General features: G+C 37.1%; 1 protein-coding gene and 1 non-coding gene across 2 annotated transcripts in view; both read right to left on the bottom strand.

Moving 5' to 3' along the window:
- BMP6 (bone morphogenetic protein 6) overlaps positions 1 to 22,481 on the bottom strand; it is a 219,385-nt gene that overhangs the window by 144,146 nt on the left and 52,758 nt on the right. The window lies entirely within an intron of this gene.
- LOC122737612 lies at positions 10,203 to 10,309 on the bottom strand. The gene has a single exon (XR_006354431.1). It is a non-coding gene; the product is annotated as a U6 spliceosomal RNA (small nuclear RNA).

Here is a 22,481-nt window from a genome sequence, read left to right as displayed (position 1 = left end):
ACAACAAATAGAAGTAAAAAGAGAACAAATTTCTCAGTGTTTCTATAATGATCTATTTTCAACATCAGCAACAGCATCATTTTGGACGTGAATATCTGGCTCCTGATGTGCTGATTGAGAAAGTAGAAGAGCAGCTGGACCAGACCAAGTACACACTGAGGAAATTCATACTAGAGAAGACACAAAGCATTGAGGGATTATCTTAAAGGTATTTCAAGGAAGGGAAGATCAAAAGAAGAGACAAATTCATAGATAGTACTAATACTTAAAAAGAGGGCATCAATACATACCACCTCATAAGTCAGCTTTCTCATCTTTATAAAATTGTTATAAGAATTATCTATACATGTATGAAGGATATCCTTGGTGAAAATATGAGATAGAAACAGGCAGGCTTTCATAAACAATTCTCTACAGTTTACTCTGTTTTTATAGTCACATAATTGACTGAAAGGCACAGAGAACACAAGATCTCACTGTGTTTTTCTATTAATTACAAAAAGCATTTGACTCAGTAGGGCAAAGGCAGCCTCAAAGGCTCTCCTCAAACAAGGAGTAATTCATGCATGTTAAGATCATACAAGATTCCTGGATAAATGCAACCACAGTGATAAATAACTCTGTTGAATAATCTGATTATTAACCTCAACTGAAGCAAAAAAACAAAAAACAAAAAAACAGGGATATGTATGGTCACCAAAGTTATTCACCATTTTCATAGAGTACTATATAGGCTATATACAAAGTCCAAATGGACATGAGATTCTTATAGATGGTAAGGTTTACTATGTGCTGCTATTTGCAGATAGACTTGAGCTAATTATATCAAGCCTAAAAATATTATAGAGCTTCCTCAATGACACCCATGATTACAAAACAAACCCCCCAAAAAGCCTAGATTAACAATCCATAGGGGGTAAAAACAGATGGATGGAAATGTCTATTGCCTAGGCTACAGCATACAGTTGGAAGGTGAGTCTATTAAATCAGTATATCAATACATATAACTGAGAGAGGCACTGCAGGTGGTCAGTGAGCTAGACCCAGAATTGAATAGGAGGAAGACATTAGGCTGGATTGCATTTGGGAAAAATGCCCTAGGCAATGGAGCAATACATGATGAACACAGTAGGCTGCCTTTTCCCCCCAATAACTTATGTGGATGCAAGAAGTGGAGTAAGAAATAAAATCCAGGAAATCTATGATTAAAAAAGGAGAAGGGATGTTTATATAACTTGTGAGATAAGTAACCAAGTGTTAGCTGGAATGCTGCAATGTTACATCCCTAAACCTAAAAGACAAGTCAAGAAATTATTACCTTCCTCTACCATTGGCAAAGGGAGGGATCCAGTAGATATGCAAATAATTGAAACCTCCCAAATCTACCATACAATGCTTACCTACTATACTTTATCTATCTGCCGGGTTTACAATCAACTTCCCAAACTCTTCATCTGTTTCCCCTTTCCATTAAGGTAGTCTGTACAATAAAATTACACCTCTTTCTACCCACTGTTGATGAAAAATTTATCTCTGGCATAACACAACTTCATTGCTTGATTTTTATAGCAAATATATATAATATTTGATGATACTTTTTATTATTATATAATTTTAAGGGCCCCCCCACACATAATTACATTTATGAATAGCCAATTATTTCCTTGCTGCTTCTAAGTATATAAACTTTCAGAAGATACTGAAGATAAAGAACAATAAAATATACTTTAAAAAGAATTAGAAGGGTACATAAGTCATAAACTCAACAAGGGCAAATAAAAATATCCAGTGATCCCAACAGGAAGCCTCACTGAACAAAAGAAAATAATTTTTTTATTATATACATGATTAAGAAAGAAGAAGCAAAAAAGAGATGAAACATTTTCAAAGACATAACAAACATGACATGACATACTCAAGTTGCTAAAGAACCTTCTACCAGGAGTGGAAGAGATACAGTGTGTCCCCAAAATGTTAGTGTTAAAATCTTAAACTTAAACTAAATTAAACTTAAACTAAAATTAAAATCTTAATGCTAAGATTTTGGGGATACTTTGTATTAAACTATGTACCTGTTTGTAAGAGACAGGGTACTGTGTAATGCTGGAAGAAGAAAAAATTATCTTTGTAAATGGAATAAAAGACCAAGAAGAAAATTCCAAAAGTTCAGGAAGTTATAGCCAAAGCTTATAAAATTACTATAAGGATTTTTCCAGCATATTAGAGAATATTATCATTAGGGATTACTCTCTGAGGATCACAAGAGTAGCTAAGTGGACATAGAATAGAGTGCTAGACTTGGGAGTCAGGAAGATGAGTTCCAATCCTGTATCAATCACTGGCTGTGTGATTATTGGCAAGTCGTTTAACTGCTGTCCGCCTCAGTTTCCTCATTTGTAAAATGGGATTACTAGTAGCATCTGTTTCCCAGAGTTTTTGTGAGAAGAGAATAAAATAATATTAGAATGCTTCAAAAATCTTAAAGAATTATATTAATGAAAACTATTCTTATTATTAAAAGAGATAACAGAACTAATACAAAGTACTGTCTTAACACATTAAGCAGCTAGGCAGCCCAATGGATAAAGTGTTGGACTAGGAGTCAGGAAGATCTAGATCTAAACCCTGTCAGGCATTTACTAACTACATGACCTTGGGAAAGTAACTTAACTTCTGTGCCTCAGTTTCCTCTTCTGTAAAATGGGATAATAATAGCACCTAACTCTCATGATCAGCTTGAAGATTAAATGAGATATATATAAAGACCTTTGCAAACAGTACTATGCAAATGCTAATTATCATTATTATTGTATAGGTTTGTTATCTCAAGAATTACAGGGTAAAAATAATAAGAAAAATGATGATACCAAAGAAAACATGCAATAGCTAACATTAATTTATCATTAGATGTACTAAATAAGTGTTGAGAAAAATTTCTGGGTTTTAGGTGCATAACAAGATTTGAAAGAAGTTCTAAATTTCTGAAGTGACATCATGGAAGATAACCATGCTGTCACACAATTCATTCCTTGGTGTCACTGCTACTGTCTATAGAATATTAGACAGACGTGAGTCTGACTCAGTATAACATTTCCTAAGTTCTTGAAAAGGGATGCCTTAACATAATCAAACATAATCAAAACAAAAACATTTGAGTTCTATAATATTTGGGTAAGCCAATTACCAATTACTGGAACTTATGACAGAGGAGAGGATAATTGAAATTGACAGAAAGTAAAGGTGCATTTTAAGTGGTTGCAGAATTAAATCAGGAACACAATAAGATTCTGATAACTCTAAAAAACTGCCAAGTGAGTGGCATGGCTGAGTGGAAGGAGGAACACAGTAGTAAATCAACACATCTGTGTTGCATATAAATTCTACCTATTTTAAACACCCACCCAGCTAATCATTCTAGAGTATGAAGCAAGATATAACATGATGAAACAGAGCTAAAATGTGCCTTTTCAAAGGTAGCTTGTGGCTACAGTAAAGCTGAACCTCGCATACTCAACAGCCAACACCAAACCTGTGAAGAAAGACTCAGTAAGCCCTAAGGAGTCTTTTCTTCATTGCTGTCTTGACCTCAGCTGACTTTTTGTTAGCGTATAAGTATCTTTTCATAATTTAATCTCCTCATCTGTAAAAGAAATATGATGCCTTCATAGAGTTGTTGCAAATATAAAAATTAAATAATGCATCTGGAACCAACTTGAAAAATATAAAGCACTTTATAAGCACAAGGTGTTATTAGTTGTCCTTTAATAAGTATCTGTGAATTAAAATCCTCATTAGCGATTAAAATTCATCAGGGTAGGAAATAGAGCTAGTAATTCTGTTTGGAACCATATACAGAGCAGAGGATAAGGGACCTTCTTTCTAGCTCTAACCTCTAGAGGGAGTTTGAAGTAAGAGAAAGGTGGACATGGAAGATCAGGATTCAAATCTCAGTTCTGCTACTGCATGGTTGTGGGCAAGTCACTTCACCTAAGTCTCAGTTTTCTTACATAGAAAATAATGATAATAATATCCATAGCACCTACCTTATAGGGTGGTTGCAAGGCTCAAATGAGAAAACAGAATAATGGAATTCAAGAGTTGGAAGGCTCTCACCCCATATGTGACAGGAGTCCCCACCATAACATATCCCACAAATGGCCATTGCTCTTGACAGTGAATAGGAAGCCCTTTGAAAACTTTAAAATATTATATACAGTACAAGTTGGAAATAATTAATGGAAGGAAGGCCCTGGAATTAAAAGAGATTTGGGAAGGATAGTAAAATGAGGGAATCATGTCTGAGGTCTCTTCTAGCTCTAAATCTGTAATCCTGTGTTTTTATTTTATCTTAGAGGCAAGAATATTGAATATTGAATTGTTGAGTTATTGAATAAGGGAATAACACAGACCTGTGCTTTAAGATGAATCTGCTATGTTATGTTGTTTGAGATGGGTAATTTCCTTTATTGGTATTGTTGGACAAGTCTTCTTGGTGTAGATCTGGGTCCATCCAATAACATCCCTGAAGGGCATCAATGCATTCCCTAAGCAACAAGTATATGCCACCTATTGGTCCCTGTAGGTTGTGTGATAAGTCATTTTGCCTCTATGGGACTTACTTTCTTCAGCTGCAAAATGAGGTGGGTTAGTGTTAGCTGACCTTTTAGGTTCCTTGTAGTTCTGCAAAACTAGATTCAATTCAATTAATATTTACTAAGGGCCAACTACAGTATAAAGCACTGTACTAGGCACTAGGGATACTTCAAAACTCTAATGAATTTGTGCTCTCGTTGATATAGCGACCCCACTATTGATGCAGCCCACCATCAGCCATGCCTGCCTATTCTATGTGATTCTTGAACATGTCCTTTCATAAATTGACCAAAGGGGAGCAATCTAAAGTGTAGGGATCCTTCTTTTTATTCTCTCAAAATCAAGAAAATACCCCCAATGGAGTGTAAAATCTGTCCATAGAATATTTCCTTCTTTCACTACATAATAACAGAAGCAATGATGATAATAATATCTAACATTTATATAGCACTTACCACGTGCCAAGCACTGTGCTAAGTGGTTTACAATCATTATCAATTGCATCCTCACACTATATGACCTGCCCATCTTCTTATTTGCTCATACATTCATTTGATGGCATCCTTTACACCAATTCTCCTGGGTAACTCCTTGTTTTTAGTAGGTTATAGACTGCTCATCCCTATCCTGTCCCATCACTATTGCCCTCAACTTCAGTTCTTCAGATTGTACTGTCTTGTGACTCGGCTATACAATATCCCTGGGAAAACAATGGCATCCAAAAGATGGGCCTGCAAGGGACTTGCATTCTACTGGAAGGATATAATGCATATCCAAATAAGTAAACTCAAAGGAAGACTAAGTAATATTAAGAGGGAGAGAATGTGGACCAAAAAATATTAAAACTGAACCCCTGTTCTAGGTTCTAGGTGCTTTGATGAACACAGAGAAGTATAAGATATGTTCCTTGGTCTTGAGAACTTTACAATTTAGTTGGAGAGGTAAGATGTAGAAAAAATAACCAAAACAGTGAGCAATTGCCAAATGTGTGGGACAAACACTCTCTTTCTCCTAAAAGTCTTCTTTGATTAATTCCAGATGGTTCTAATTACCACCACCACCCCCAAGCTCCCTCTAAGAGCTGAGACACCATGGAAGGATCCACATAGTTTTTGTCATTGTGGTTGGTTGTTTTTAGTTGGCAGTTGTTTTTAGGCTCTTTAGAGATGTCATTGTCATTTAATGTGTTCTAATAGTGTCCCTCCCCAAATCTAGGCCCTCCTTCAATACTATACTGCAACCTTTTCAGAGAAAGACTTCCCCCCCACTCCTCTTGTATTTCTCTATAGAACTTTCAATAGTGTTCTTTTGAACAACATTGTGTTCAGTAAATGGCCATTTCAAATGATTTTTAATGGTAAAGAGGAGGCTAGATGGTATAGTGGATAGAGTGCTGGACCTCATGATAGGAAGATATGAATTTAAAATCTAGCCTCAGACACAAGGTGTATGGGGACTCCTTTCATATGTGGGTTGAACTAGAACCCACTAGAGCCTTCCAACTCTTGCATTCTGTCATTATGTGATCTCATTTGAGCCTTGCAATAACTATAAGGTAGGTCCTATGTGTATTATCCTTATTTTGTAGGCAAGAAAACTGAGACTTAGGTGAAGTGACTTGCCTATGACCATGCACTTAGTGAATAGCAGAACTGAAATTTGAATTCTGATCTTCCAACTCCAGCACTCTCTTACTTCAAAATAGAAAGCACTAATGTTAATGTCAGTTATTTTTATTCCAACACTGCTACTTTCTAGTTCTGTGACTTATATAGTTAATTAACTACTCTGAACATCTTCAATCTTCTTAGCTACAAAATAGGGATTATTCCATCTCTTGATGATGATGGAGAAGAAGAAGAAGAAAAGGGTTTACTCCTCTGAGTAACATCACAGAAATGAAGAAGAAATATCTACTGCTACATAATGCATTGGCTATTTCACAAAATCATGGAGTCTCAGAGTTGGAAGAGGTTTCAGAGATCTATCTAATCCAATCTCTACCTGAACAGGAATACCCAATACAGTATACCTGATGTAAGGGTGGTTTTGGTGGCGAGTACCTGATCAAATTGAAGACTACTCCAGTCAAACTGATAAAGTTACATTGCAGGAGCCATTGTTAGTCCATGAGAAAATTGACAAGTCTCCCAATCAAACTGATGAGACACAGAGAAGGCCAAATTCAATTCATTAATTTAAAGAAAAAGTAGCCATAACCAGTTTTACCCATAAAAGTAAACAGATCATATTCTTTGGGCATCTCAGTTCTTTAGGACTTACTCTAAAACTTTTCCATTACAAATATGGGAAGGAGTTTCTCTTTCCCTCTGTCCTGAACCACCACCAGAAGCAATAATGGCAGGAAAAGTACATGGCAATAGAAGGCATGAGCTTGCAAATGGACTGAGATGGGGAGTTCAAGCACTCTGTTCCAACCTTTACTTGAAGACCTCCAATGAGGGGGAATCCATTACTTCTGAAGCTCACTCTGCTTTAGAACACCTCTAATTGCTAAGAACTTTTTATTTATGTTTAATCTAAAACTGTCTCTTTAAAACTTTCATCCATTGTTTCTAGTTTTTCCCTCTGCAATCAAATAGAACAAGCCTAATCCCTATTCCATGTTACAATCCTTTAAATACTTGAAAATACCTCTCATTCCCCCCTCTCAGTCTTCTCCATATGAAGGCTTTTACCACATATCTAAAAGAAAAACCTTGAAGTGGGGAGGGGAAGAGGAAAGCAATGTTGTCACTTTTTAAAGACAAAGACAATATGAATTTATGTAGCTGACTGACACACCGAAGACATGATGGGAGAGCTGTAGGAGAATGAATTCTACACAGGCTGAGAAAGTCATTGCTTCCAAATCAACTAAGCAATTAATTTTTGTTAGCAAGGGTCATTGGTACTAAATAGTTATCATTGAATTTTTTCAACTCTAGATTTCTAAGTATCTTTAGATACTTTAGATATGTGACTGATTTGGTACTTCTGACTTCTTTATTTAAGTTTATGCCTTTTACTTTCAGCTTTCTCTCCTGTGTTTATAAGGAATGTAGAACACAAAGAGATATAAGAACTTCTGATTTATGTGTGTGTTTAGTTTTATTTTAATATTGGTCCTTCTCTCCCTGTTGACATTCTATAAATGTCAAGACTCTTCTAAGGAACAAGGTAGCTCCTTTAACCTCACAGGTCTCACAGGAATAAAGTTTTCTCTACCGTCTTCCATCTTCCCATTTTGAAACAGAGTAGCATCTTACACAAAGAACAACTTTTAGGGGACACTTTTAGAATTTCCTACAAAAAAGGTTTTAATTTAGTTATCTCTTAACACTTTGTCTTGCTTGTTGTTTGTTCAGCTGTATCTGACTCTTCCTCACCCCACTTGGCTTTTTCTTGGCAAAGATACTGGAGGGGTTTGCCATTTCCTTCTCCAGCTCATTTTACAGATGAGAAAAATGAGGCAAACAGCGTTAAGTGACTTGCTCAAGGTCACACAGTTAATAAGTGACTGAGGCTGGATTTGAACTCAGGTACTCCTGAATCCAGGGCTGGTGCTCTATCCACTGCGCCACCTAGCTGCCCCCTCCCTGTGTTTTCAATGCCCTTTCTCCCCCTTTTTTCTTGTTGAATCAAAAGTGACGATTCCTCCATCAAGCCTTATTGCATTCCCATGTCAGTAATAGATAAATATAGCACTTTGTTTCAAAAATATTGTGCTTATCATGTAATTTTGTGTATTCTGGTTGTCAATGTTATGTCTTATCCTTGTAGTATTTTTTAAGTTCTCTGAGGGCAGTCCCTATGTCTTACCTGGACTTTGTATTTATTCTGGCATTTAGCACAGTGTTCTCTCCATATGTTTTGCCACCAAGCTTATATTCTATGATGGTACTGATTGCTGTGAATTACAGTGTCTGTCTGCCAAGAGTTTAAGTGTTGTTGGCAAGGGAAAGGTTCCAGGCTCCTTCAATTTCATCCTTGTGGCAACTTTTCTTCATAAGTTAAATTTCTCTAAAATGACAATAATCAGTCACTTTCCTGATTTTTGTTCATTTCCCTTTTATAGGCACTAACAGCTTACTTAAATTGTTTGCAGCAGATCTTGTATGATTGCAAGGAGTGCCTTGGAATTTTTATCCTTTCTCCTATATCAAGAATGATCAGGAGAATCCCTAATTATTTGGTTCCTCCAGTCAACTTGGTGATCTTACATGGAATGGACCTATTTTGGAAGGGAGCACCTCCCATGGAGCTAGACGTGAAGTCTAGCCCTTTACTGATAGGCATGGTGATTTCTCCTGATTGGTCCCTAGAGAACAGAGCTGTGTCCTGATGATTGTAAGATTGAAGTCCAGAAGGAGACACTTGGAAAAACACTTCTTCCTTGGGTCCTTAATAAATGCTCTATTATCTATCTATCTATCTATCCATCTATCTATCCATCTATCTATCCATCTATCTATCCATCTATCTATCCATCTATCTATCTATCTATCTATCTATCTATCTATCTATCTATCTATCTATCTATCTATCTATCATCTATCTATCATCTATCTATCTATCTATCTATCTATCTATCTATCTATCTATCTATCTATCTATCTATCTATCTATCTATCCATCCATCCATCCATCCATCTCTATCTCTATCTTTTATCATCTATGATCTATCTATCAACCTACCTATCTATCCAATCTCTTTTCCTTGAAAATGCAGCTCAAACACCACACATGAATCCTTTCCTGATCCTCCTTTCCCCAGTTTCTAGTGCTCTCCCTCCAAAACTACCTTGTATTTAAGTACTTTGTATCTATTCTCTTTATATTTATTTTGCACATATTTATGTAGCATGCCTTTCCCCAACTATTTCTTCAATCCCCTCTAGCCTAGTAGACTGGGTTGCAAAAGAATGACTAACTACTCCCCTCAGGGTTCTAGGGGTAACCCTGAGGTTTTGGCATTTTCTACTACTATTGTTCATGATCTCCCACAAGAGTTCTCTCCATTGATTACCCAGTTGATACCAATTAGTCAACAAGAGGAGATTTTGGGTTGGTAGTATTTACTAAGATGGTGCAGTAGAAATGGTTGGGACAAAACTCTCAAACCTGGGGTATATTCCCCCACAAATATAAACAGAGGCCAAGGGAAAGTGGGTTTTAGATTAAAGATATGATGTGTAAACGGGATGAACTCATAGCTCCTTATTATTGGAAGTCCTTTTCTATCTCTGTGGAATCCTTTTGAAGCTCTCCTTAAGGGCAAGTTTCAACATATCTCTCAGCTCCTAATACATATTCTGCCATCAGTCAGTGCTGCTGAAAGACACAGCTACCATGCTGTGGATGGCCAATGGAAACTCCGGATCTCCTGACTTTTCAAAGTACACAAATGCTCTTATAAGTATATATCAAAAATGTGATATTCCCTCTAACTAACTCCCTCAACATCTTTGCTACAGGTGCAAGTGGTCTGCAATCACAAGGCACTCTAAAAGCATGGTTGTCAAAACCTATCTTGCTAGAATACCCATATGTTATGTATGTTACACGCACATATGTATGTATGCCCCAAAATGTATTTAATTTTTTTCAGTCAATATCATTTTTTCATGAATTTGCATGTCATCCTTGAGCCAGGGCCATGCTAATCTTCTCTGTATCATTCCAATTTTAGTATATGTGCTGCCAAAGTGAGCATAGCCAATATCATTTTAATAGAGATGTCTAGATCTTGCCAGGTGCAAACACCTAGTTTATTCACACATTAAGTCTAAAACCCAACTGAGGAGATATTCTCACCTGATGAAGCTATCAACACAGAGAGCATCTGATTAGTTACATTAAATGGGGATGAGGAGATATTGAATACCTTCCTCATCTTCATTCATTCATTCATTCATTGTATTCATATCTCTAGCACAATGCCTGGCACATAGTGGGTACTTGATAAGTAATTGTTGGTTGATTGGTTTGCTTCTCTGAAAAATAACCTCAAATTCATTCTTCCACTTAGTGGTACCTTCTTCGCTTCTAGTCTTCTAGTAGGGTGCAAAGTTACTAGTCATTTCACAAAGACAGCACACTAAAGTTCACAATTAAATATGACATTAATGACTATGTTTAATATCAGGTTTGGCTTCTGTGATTGTTGCTTAGTGATTGTTTTGCTGAATTTTTCCTGGAAGAGGACATATTGAAAAATGAAGTTAGTATAGAAGCAGAAGATATCAATAAATTTTTACAATAAATTATTCTTTGTGAATAGCTTAAGTACTGTGTGATTCTTAGCACCTATTTTCCACTTTCTTCCACCCTGCAAATCACTGTGGAAGTAGAAGACAACTCCACAGGATTGAGGGACCATTTTCTATTTTTGTCTCTTTCATAGGTCATGATAGCCAGAATTATCACATTTAATGATGGTAAGATACCCCAAATGTGCTTATTTGCAGGTGGTATTGTCCTAATTTTCTTTTTGTTTCACCAGGAGGAGGAAGAGGAGGGTGGACAGTATTGTCTTTGGGCAACTGCAAAGCTCCTATAAAGACTCCAAACTTCTTCCTGAAACAAAGACCCATCTTTTCAATACTAGTATAGTTGTGAGTCATGGAACAGTACAATCTCTGAATATGAAATAAAAATAAGCATTCCTTCAAGGACAATGGATAGGCCCATGGTAGATATGAGTGGGATACAACATACACTGAATGAACCAGAACTATGAAGAACTACAGTTAAAGAATATCATTAAAAATGAATGAATAAAAAAAAGATGGGCTAGCCATAAGGAAAAAGTAAGAGATAAGAGATAGAAGACATGTCTATTCCACTGATGCCGTCTTCATGTCAATATAAAGTAAGGAAGGTACCCATTATGTTGGTTGGATACTCTAGTGAATCATCAGCAAGAGCTTCACAGGATAGGTAGGCATTGACAAATTTTGAACTGCACTGGAACATCCACATTGATGAGGTCATAGATCCATCCGAGTGTTACACAAATTGCATTGAATTCTAGAACACTACAAAACCTCATTCCTGAAATCTGTAACACTGAAAATGGATGAAAAATGGGTGAAAAATACATGCCAGTCTATGGCCTGCCACCAAATGAGCTGAAATAGTGTGTAAGCATGTGTGTATATGAGTGCATTTATATGTGTGTGGCATATGTATTTATTTTGAACAGGCAATGAAGATTGACAGAGTGAGAAGTAGAAGGAAATAAGGCTGGATATTTAGGATATTATACAATTGTTATAATGATCCCAAATGGTTCATTGCCCAAAACACCCATTTTTAACACCAATATCCTTCTATTTATACTATGTATCTACTAATCATAGAACATAATGATCTCAAAAGAATCAAATTTTAATTAAGTCAAAGGACAATGAAAAGATATTCTGGGAGTGATCAGTATAATATCATATGTTAGCAGTTCAACTCTGTTGACTGCCTACTGTGACACTATACTAGGCACTAGTACTACAAAACTAAAAATGAAAGAAAACACAAAATAATTTGACAAGGAAGAAAATACTAATATCTTAATGCTAATGTCTTCCCTCTATTGCATATCTTCACTTTATGCTATACATATCTTATTTTATATAGTTATTTGCCTGTTGTCTCCCCCATTAGACTGTGAGTCCCTTGAGCCCAGGATTTTTGTTTGTTTTTGTTTTATCTTTCTCTGTGTGCCTAGCACTTACTATAGTTCCTGGCACAGGACAGGTGCTTAATTTATTGACTTGTACCAAGTAACACTGGAATTGAACCCTGAAGCAAGTTAGATTTATGAAACAGAGCTGAGGAGGACATGCACCCCATGCATAGGGATTGGTGTGAGAAGGTAGGAACACTGGAGATGGAATGTCAGGTTTAGAAATAGCTAGTAGCCTAGTTTGACTGAACAACAGAGTACATAATATGTAGTGGTGTTGGATAAGTCAGGACAGGTAGACTAGAATCAGATTGTGAAGGGCTTTAAATGCCAGGCTGATGATTTTGTATTTTATCCTAGAGGCAATAGATAGCCACTTAAGATATTTGATCAGGAAGTGATATGGTCAGATTCCTCCACTAGTAAAGTAGTCTGTGCAGCAATATAGAAAATTAAGTGAATGAGGAGACAGAAAAACGGGGAAATAAATTAGCAAGTTGATGTTTTAATTCTATCTAGAGGTAATCAGGGCCTGAATTTTAGAATATTGGTTGTGTAAGTACAGAGAAGACAGGGATTGATGGAGAGATTTTGAAGAGAGAAAATTGACAAGATCTGCCAGTCTAGTAGATATGGAGGGAATGTGTTCATGGAGAGAGAAGAGTCAAGACTGATTCAGGCAAAGGACTTGGGTTTCTAAAAGGATGTTGGTGACTTGTTTATGAAAATTAGCCTAAAAGATATCATCAAGGATATGTATGACCAGAAAATGATGGGCTGGTCATAAAGTGAGGATGAGAAATAACAGATGGACAGCCCAAGTGCTACAGTGGTACTTCCAAGGTATTAAAAGAATGCAAGGAAGTCCTCCAGAACACTGGATGGATCCTCCATGGAGAATTTATGGAAAAACACGGATAAGAATCACACAACATGAGAAGTCATGCAGGGAATACCCACACCCATGTGGATGAAGTCACTGATCCAGCAAAGTGTAAATGTCTACAGTTAACCCTCTTATAGTTTAATCTATGCAAATGTTATTAAGTCCAAGTTGCTGAATTTTTTTAAGTAAATGTCATTTCCTGACATTGCTCAACAAAAGTTAGTAACAGATTATATAGAATCCAGATCCCCAAACATTGCTGGTTATCATTATGATTATTATCGTGATTGGATGCATGGTACTTCATGTTACAGAACAGATGCATTCTTGAAAGGCTGCTTTTATCCATTTTTTTAATTCAGTCACACATTTCCCTAATGACTTACCAATAATTACAAAGATTTTTCATCTGAAGCTCTAACTGATCTTCCATTGTTAGGGGTACATAGTACACAATCTTAAATTTCTTTGTCTCTCCCTCTTCCTCCTCTAACCCCTCCCCTCCCCATAGTTGCTAGGGCATAAACAAACAATGAAATGCTAGGGAAGTTCCCATTCAAAGGAGCCTATGATTAATCTTTTGTGAAGCAAAAAATATTTTCTTAGCCCCCAACTTATCCATTGAGCTTCGCTTAAAATTAGTCAAGCCTTTTATTCACTATTATCAGTAGTAGTAGTAGTAGTTGTAGTAGTAGTATTACTACTACTATCACTATTATTTGAAATGGTATAGTGGCTTTGAGTTTCTACAAATTACTTATCCTAATGGTTCCTTAGGGAAAAACCTCAAGGCAAAATTACTCAAAATGCTATAGTTGTGGTTTTACAGTTTTTATCTTGTATTTTGTTAGTCCTGGATTCTAGTCCCAGCTCTATCATAACTATGATGGTAAGCAAGTTATATTAACCCTTTTGAGTCTTCATTAACTTCTATGTTAAATGAGGAAGTTGAACTAAATGATGGCTAATCTTAGAAGATTAGTCTAAGAGAAGAATTACACCTGCTTTTTAATGGAGAAATAAGCTATGTATGAGTAAGTGGGCACGGTTAGTATTAGCAGTAGATGTGGAATTTACAGTTACTACAGATGTCTGTGGTCTCTTAAGCGAGGGGATGGTGTGTATTTGGGGGAATAATCTTCCACATGTGACTGAATTAATAAATGAAAAAAAAAGGGAACATTTTAATCTAAGCACTGTAATTGGTATAGGTTTTCAGCAGATAGCTAGCTCTGTAAAAACCATTGGAATCTGGGTCTGTGTGAGCCATTCAGGCAGTCACTCCAGCCATTAAACCCTGCATTTCTCCTCTAGAATTAGCTTAGTCACTGAGGCAACATCTGAAAAAAAAAAAAAAAGGACACCACCCAAAAATAAGAGGATAAAAATGTTAACAGCTAATTTCTAATCATTATGAAAGATTGTTTTTATTCCCACCCTTAACAGGTTAAAAGCTCTGTACAGGAATTTTAATCGAAGAAAAAGTAGATTAGCTGACACTTTATTTAAATAATTAGCTCATTCAAGCCTGGAACAGATAAGGCAGCATGGAATAATGGATAGAAGGCTAGATCAAGAAGACTTCATTTCAAATCCCTACTCCCATGAGCTGTGTGACCCTGGGCAAGTCACTTAACCTCTTTAATCTTCAGGTATCTCTATAAGATTCCTTCTAAATTATAGCTGGGTTATGATCTGCTTTTGTCTAGCCTTCTGATATATACAATAGATAGGCTTTCTGTTTAGTTAAATTACACTTCCTCTCCAGAAACCTTGAAAATATAGATTAAAGGAAAGTTTTTCCCAAGATAATGCTAGAACAAAAACATCCTTTCATTAACTCTAGCTCTAGAATCACACAGAGATAGCATAATTTCATTGGAAATTGTATTTAGTTTTGCCCTATACTAGAAGTGTGAACTGGGGAAAGTCAGTTTCTATCTCTGGGCCTCAGTGGTCTCACCTGTAAAATAGGATAGACCAAGGGATCTCCTAGATATCATTTCTGTTCTGATACCCAGTGACAAAAACAAAACTAAACTATGGGAATTTAAGGGTATTATCCATAGACTCATTAACTACCTTGGTCTTACAATTTCTACTGAAAATTTTTCTAGAGAAAATTCTCTTGCACCTAACAAATGCCACTTAAACATTCTAAAAGCATTTATAGTGTTTACTTGATCACTTCCCTTCCTCTTCCTTCCAACATCTACAACCACCAGAAATGTCCTTAGAGAATAGTAAATGTGGGCGATGAGTCCCCTGAATCTAATTCTTGGGGGTTTTGGGTGGGGAGGGTAGTTGTTACCAAGTTATTACAGGAACCAGGTGCCTAGAACACAAGTAAACTGAAAAATGTGAGTTGGGGGTAAGAGAGGGGAAGGGGGTTGTGAGGAATTGAAGGAAATGACTCAGCTTGTGCTACAAAAAAAATTAATTAAAAGAGAAATAAAGAGGCAGTGGGATATGATAGAAAGAACACTGAATTTGAACCCAAAGGAACTGAATTCTAATCTCAGCTCTGCTACTTACTACCTGTGTGAATTTGAGCATATCACTTAAACTCACTAGCTTTAATTTTCCTCATCTGTAAAATAAGAGGGGTTGGATAGCATGATGAATAAGCTTTCTTCCAAGCTTTAAATCCTATAACCTGGACCTCACCATCAGCCAATAAGGAAAAATGGGAGGACTTCACTTCGTATAATTTTATCTGCATACTTCCAGCTTTCTTTGATATTTGTGTGGGTTTTTTTGGTGAGGCAATTGGGGTTAAGTGACTTTCCCAGGGTCATACAACTAGTAAGTATTAAGTGTTAAGTGTCTGAGGCTGAATTTGAACTGAGGTCCTCCTGAATCCAGGGCCGGTGCTCTATCCACTGCACCACCTAGCTGCCCCCTGATATTCCTTTTAACCTTATTTCACTTGTATGGAATTGTTAGTTAAGATGAACACAAGCAGGAGGAGAAATTGCCTGGGGGGTCTTCACCTCAACTGGTAGCCAGTAAGATCTGGGATTTGAACTCAAGTTCACTTACCAAAAACCTGCTTCTATTTCCACAACATTATTCTGCTGAATTTTTTTTAAAGGTTTATTGATGGCTTTTGATTTTATATCGCAGTCACTTTAAAATATGCCCAGTGGACCTTCCCTCCTAATGAAGGACAGCAAGAATCCATTCTGGTCATCTCCTCTGCAGATTTTTACCTGTTATTTGATGACAGTGACAAGGAATAACTAAGCTCTTGGGCCCCAATCAAATACACATAGGATGCAGAGGAATATACACAGTCTCGCCTTGTATTGTGGGGCAAAATCATGGACTTAGGCCAATTTAAATACTTCTAACACTACAGCTTGAACTCAGCAGACTCAGTGGGGACTCTTTTACATGCTGTGGTGGTGGTAGTAGGGAGTCAAAACAATCTGAATTCTGTAGACACAGTGGGAACATTCCTTCTATTGTGTGCACTCCATCCAGTATTCAGCCTGCCTGAGCATAAAGCAAGCAACCATATTGAAAGGGGGGGACTTTCTAGAACAGCATATAAAAAATAGATTAATGATTCGTGGTTTTGTGATTTTATGCTGTCTCTCCAATAAAATCACAGAATTTAAGGACCAAATCCTTCCTCCAATTTTGTAGATGAGAAAACTGAGACCTAGAAGTAAGGAGTGACTTGCTCAAATTTATACAGCTAGTTAATTGCTGAGCTGAGATTCAGAACTTGGGTCATCTGACTCAGAGCATCATTAATATCATAGATTGAAAACTGGAAAGTAACTTAGAAATAATTTACTATATGTTCCTTGTTTTACAAATATAGGTAGTGAGGCCCAGAAATGTTAAGTGATCTCCTAAGACCACACAGAGAATTAGTGACTCATCTGAACCTGTGGCTCATGTGTAATGACCCCAGGAGTATGCTGGTAAATGTTTAACAACCAGCTCTCGGGGAAAAAAATGTGTGCACGACACATTTTTAAGTTTAATTTGCATTATTAACATTTTCTTCATCACTTTCTTTTTTTTAGATAAAAAACATTTCTGTTTAAGGTTTTGATTTCCAAATTCTATTCCTCCTTTCCTTCTTGTCCTCCCCCCTCCCTGAAGTGGTAAGCAATCAGATATAGGTTATACATGTGTAATTATGTAAAACCTCACCATATTAGTCATTTTGTATAAGAAAATTTGAATAAAAGAAAAAAGTGAAAAATAACATGCTTCAGTCTGTGTTCAATCAATATCAGTTCTTTCTTTTGGAGGTGGATATTATGTGTCATCATTAGTCCTTTGGGATTGTTTTGGATTATTGTATTGCTGAGAATAGTTAATTCATTCATAGTTCTTCATTGAACAATATTGCTGTCACTGTGCATAACATTCTCCTGGGTCTGCTCATTTCATTATATATCAGTTCATACAAGTCTTTCCAGGTCATTTCTTATGGCACAATAATATTCCATCACAATCATATTCCACAGCTTGTTTAGCCATTCCCCAATTGATGGGCATTCCCTTGATTTCCAATTCATAGCCAGCACAAAAAGGGCTGCTATAAATATTTTCATACAAATAGGTCTTTTTTCTCTTTTGGGGGTTCTTCATCACTTTCTTAAGTTTAGACCATCAACAAAATAAACCAAGCCCTGATTTGTAGTGTTTTCTGGTTTCTGAGGTATAAATACTCACACTAAAAATTTAACAATTGGCTCAGAGCCTGTTTGATCTGGCTCCAGCACACTCCTGCCTGATTCCTAGAACAGTGAGTGTACACATGTCCCAACACAGCACACTGCCTCTATGATATGCCTATCTTGAAGAGATGTTTGTAATTCAGTTAAGCCTTGCCCAACCCCAAACTTGTTACTCAAGCATTTGATGATGAATTTTTTTAAATGCTTAAAAGCATCTGTTTAACAGTGACCAAGTGTCTTATTTGTTATGCTTCTATGCTATTATTCAAACTATTATCACTGGCTTCAAGTTCAAGAATTCCAGTTTTACTTACTAGGAAGAGCTCTGCAAATGGAAGTGGAGTAAGGAAGGGGAAGTAGTGAACACAGTTCTATAACTTCACTCTTACCTCCGTTGTATGCAAGTGATATACAATGGACAAATATTTAATAGCAGGACAGTCAGGGTTCCCTGAGTGTATAATTTCTACATGGCATATATACTTATTAAAACAAATTTTTTTAAGTGAGGCAATTGGGGTTAAGTGACCCACCCAGGGTCACACAGCTAGTAAGTGTTAAGTGTCTGAGGCCGGATTTGAACTCAGGTCCTCCTGACTCCAGGGCTGGTGCTCTATTCACTGCACCACCTAGTTGCCCCTATTAAAACAAATTTAATTGAATTCTCAACACTTTAGGAAAATATCACTCTTTTGTGAAGGAGTGGAAAGGGAGAGAATGAAGAAGGAATTGGTTTTTAAATAAAACCCCTTAAAATATGCATACACATACTTGTATATTTCTCTAATGTCTTCTTTGTAAATGGAGGAAGACAAAGTTTCTCTCTAAGACAGAAATGTTAAATAAAGACTTGGTATTTTGTTGCTGGAAGGTAAAACAACAAACATTCAACAAGCATTTATTAAGTACCTACTATGTACTGTAGTATGTGATATGCTCTAGAGATACAAAGAATTTTTTAAAAATCCTTTAAAAAAATCCAAAGAGCTTACAAAATAATGGGGGAGATAACAAATAATTATGTGCAAACAAGGCACAGAATGAATTGGAGATAATGACAGACTTTATCTAGCACTTTTTGGTTCTTGCCCCCAGTTCCATCCATATACCAATCAGGAACAATATAGGAACTGAGTGGAAAAGGGACAGCCATCAACTCCACCCCCATCCCCACACCTGCCCCCCCTCCCAGTTTCTCTGGAGGGGTTTTGTTTGATAGAACAAATTTGAGGAGCATGCAGACTGACAATCAAGGATCTGACAGGAGTTAAAAGGAATGTTTGAACCCTAAATCACATAGTGAACATTCAAGCAACCATGTACAATCAAGATATGTATATAAGTATGTGTGTATATATATGTAATATATAATGTATATATGTCTATCTATTGAGCTATCTATTTGGAGATATTCAAAGGCTTCACTTAGACCTTTTACCTTTCCCCCAGGTTCATCTGCAAACCCACCAGAAACTATGGGAACTAAGGGAAAAGGAAGAGACATCACTCATACAGTTCCTATGGGATTTGGGGGAATAGAATTCCTAAACTTTGGGGGGTTGTGTCAGACTCCCAAGTAGGCATTTGACAGGAGTTAAAAGGAATGTTCTAACCCTAAGTCAGATAACTTGGCTTGGCCAAAGGACCTTAAAGGAAAGCTTCAAGGGACAATCTCAGAGTCATCCTCAACTCAATCTCCCCTACTTCACATATCCAACCCCTTGCCAAGTGTAGTCAATTCCACCTCCACAACAACTCCCAATATCCCTTTTCTCTCCAGTCAAATGGGCAACACCTTATTTCAGGCTCTCACAAACTCTCAACACTATTGCACTAGATTTCTAATTGGTTTCCCAGTCTCAAGTTTTCCTCCTCTCCATTCTATTCTCCTTATAATGGCCAGAGAATAATTCCTAAAACATGGTTTCCACCATGTAATTCCCCTGCTCAATAAACTTAAGAGACACCCAATTAACACTAGGCTCAAAACCAACATCCTATGTTTGACCTTTAAAGTCTTTCACAATTGTCCTCCGAACTACTTTTCCAGACTTATTATATATTATTCCCTTTCACTGAGCAGCGAGGTGGCTTAATGAATAGTACACCGGTCCTAGAGTTCAAATCTGGTCTTATTTACTAGCTGTATGACCATGGTTGAGTCACTTAACCTCTGGCTACCTCAGTTTCTTCAACTGTAAAATGAGGGTAATAACAGCACCTACTTCCCAGGGTTGTTGTGAGGATCAAATGAGACATTTGTAAAGACCTTAGCCCAGTGCATGGAACATAGTAGGTGTTATAATAATATTTATTCCCTTCCCCTTCTTCTTCCTTTCATGAACCCTATGGTCTGGTCAAACTGTCCTTCTTGCTGTTCCTCATACACAACATTACAGCTACTATTTCCAAACCTTTGCAAAGCTCTTCCCCTTGCCTGCAAGGCACTGTTTCTTGGCTGTTACTTCTTAGAATCCCTAGTTTCCTTTAAAGGTCAGTTCCCAATGAGACCTTTCCTGATCCCTGCTCTCCTACTGTGCCTTCCCACCCCCATATTGCCTTGTACATATTTTGCATAAGTTTATATGTGTAATGTGTTGTCTCCTCTTATAGAATGTAAGGTCCTTAAGGCTAGGGATTATTTCATTTTTGTATCCCCATCCCTAGAACATTGTCTGGCACATAATAGATACTTAATAAATGCTTGTTTGATCTTAGTTGGGACTTCTACTGTCTTCTACTGGATGCCTGAATGGATATGACTGCATAGTCTTGCATACTTTTCCATGTTAGTTGAAAGAAGATAGTAACTGAGCACCAGTTGGCCATTATGAGACTATATAGTTGAAAACCAGCAAATGGCAGCAGAGAACAGCTTGACCAATACTCAGCTAGAGACCAGAAGAGATGCCCTATAGAAACCAGTGAAAAGTTTGGTGGAGATAGGTGAGATGTACAGCAGACAGTGACATGATGACATTTCAAGAAGACATTAGCCATTCTATAGCCCTACAGCAGTGAGTTGCCCCAAACATTAGAATTAGCATCACATTTCTCCTCTGAGGGAAGAGGAGATTCAACCTTACCCATTTTAAAGAATCTCAGGTCATATTCAAAACTGCAAGCCTCCAGAGACTAAGAGAGAAGAGGTTATTTTGTACCTTTGGGGAAAACAGGTAGCTGGGTACCTGGTGTGACTTCTAGAATGAAAAAGCTTCCACCACACCATCAAAAATATATCCCCTAACATATTGTCACTGTGCACCAAATTCTCAGGTTAACATGATTCTTGAACCAGAGGTACTTAGTCTTCATTAAGTATTTCACTTTTTATCATGAATACCTTTGGTGGTCTGCTAAAGCCTACAAACTAATTCTCAGAATATTTTTAAAAGAATTATATCAAAATAAAATGATCAACATACATCCCAGGTTAAAAAGCCTTGTCTTGGGTCTATTTTTATGCATTTCATGTATAAAAAAACAGTACTCTAAGAGAATTGAATGTTGTCATTAGATAGTACTGGAGTTGGAAGAAGAGCATTATCTCCAAGCCTAGAGAAGGGGATATTTGGGGAGGAGAGTCATTAGGAAAGAATAGAAAGCAAACCCCAGACAAAATCCTTCTTTTGTTTTCCTCAATTTAATTTTATCTTCAGTTCCAGATTCTCTCTCTCTCTCTACCCTTCTCCCCTCCCACACCCATTGAGAAGGCAAGAAATAATCAACTTTGAAAGACTTAGTAACTCTGATGACCACAATGACCCACAACAATTTCAAAGTACTGTTAAAGAATGTTATCTACCTCCAGATAGAGAAAGGCTGGACTCAGAGTACAGATCTAAACATAAGCCTTCTGGATTATAGTTTATGACCTTTCATTGCTGCATCCCTGGAAAACCTTCTTCCAACAACCATCTATCTTAAAGCCCTTCATGCCCCATCAAATCTTGGTCCTTTCCATACACTCTATAATCCAGTGACACTGGTCTCCTTGGTGTTCCTCACACACGATACTCCATCTCCAAGCATTTTCTTTTTGTTGTTGTTGTTGTTGTTGTTGTTGTTGTTGTTGTTTTGTGTTTGGTTTTTTTTGCAGAGGATTTTTTGGGGGAGAGTGGGGCAATGAGGGTTAAGTGACTTGCCCAGGGTCATACAGCTAGTAAGTATCAAGTGTCTGAGGCCGGATTCGAATTCAGGTCCTCCTGAATGCAGGGCCAGTGCTTTGTCCACTGCGCCACCTAGCTGCTCCCATCCTGGCATTTTCACTAGTTGTGACCCATGCCTGAAATTCCCTCCATCCTCGTCTCCATCTCCTGATTTCTCTGGCTTCCTTCAAGCCTCAGCTAAAATCCTACCTTCCTCAAGAAGCTTTTTCAGTTCTCCTTTAGTGAAAGTATCTTCCCTCTGAGGTTATCACTTAAGAGTCTATATTCTGTGTTTATCTAGCCCTGGTCTCATCCCCAGATTTCTTTAGAATCTAAGTCACACAGAATTTTTCCATTGGAATTAATCTCCTGAGTCCATAGCCAGTAAAAGAAACTCTGACTTCATGCCCACTAAGCATCAAAAATTCCTCCAGCAGTTTGTCCCAGAATTCTAATTTACTATATTT

This window comes from Dromiciops gliroides, chromosome 1, assembly GCF_019393635.1.
Source record: "Dromiciops gliroides isolate mDroGli1 chromosome 1, mDroGli1.pri, whole genome shotgun sequence".
NCBI classification, from domain to species: domain Eukaryota; kingdom Metazoa; phylum Chordata; class Mammalia; order Microbiotheria; family Microbiotheriidae; genus Dromiciops; species Dromiciops gliroides.
This window is presented reverse-complemented; position numbering and strand designations above follow the sequence as displayed.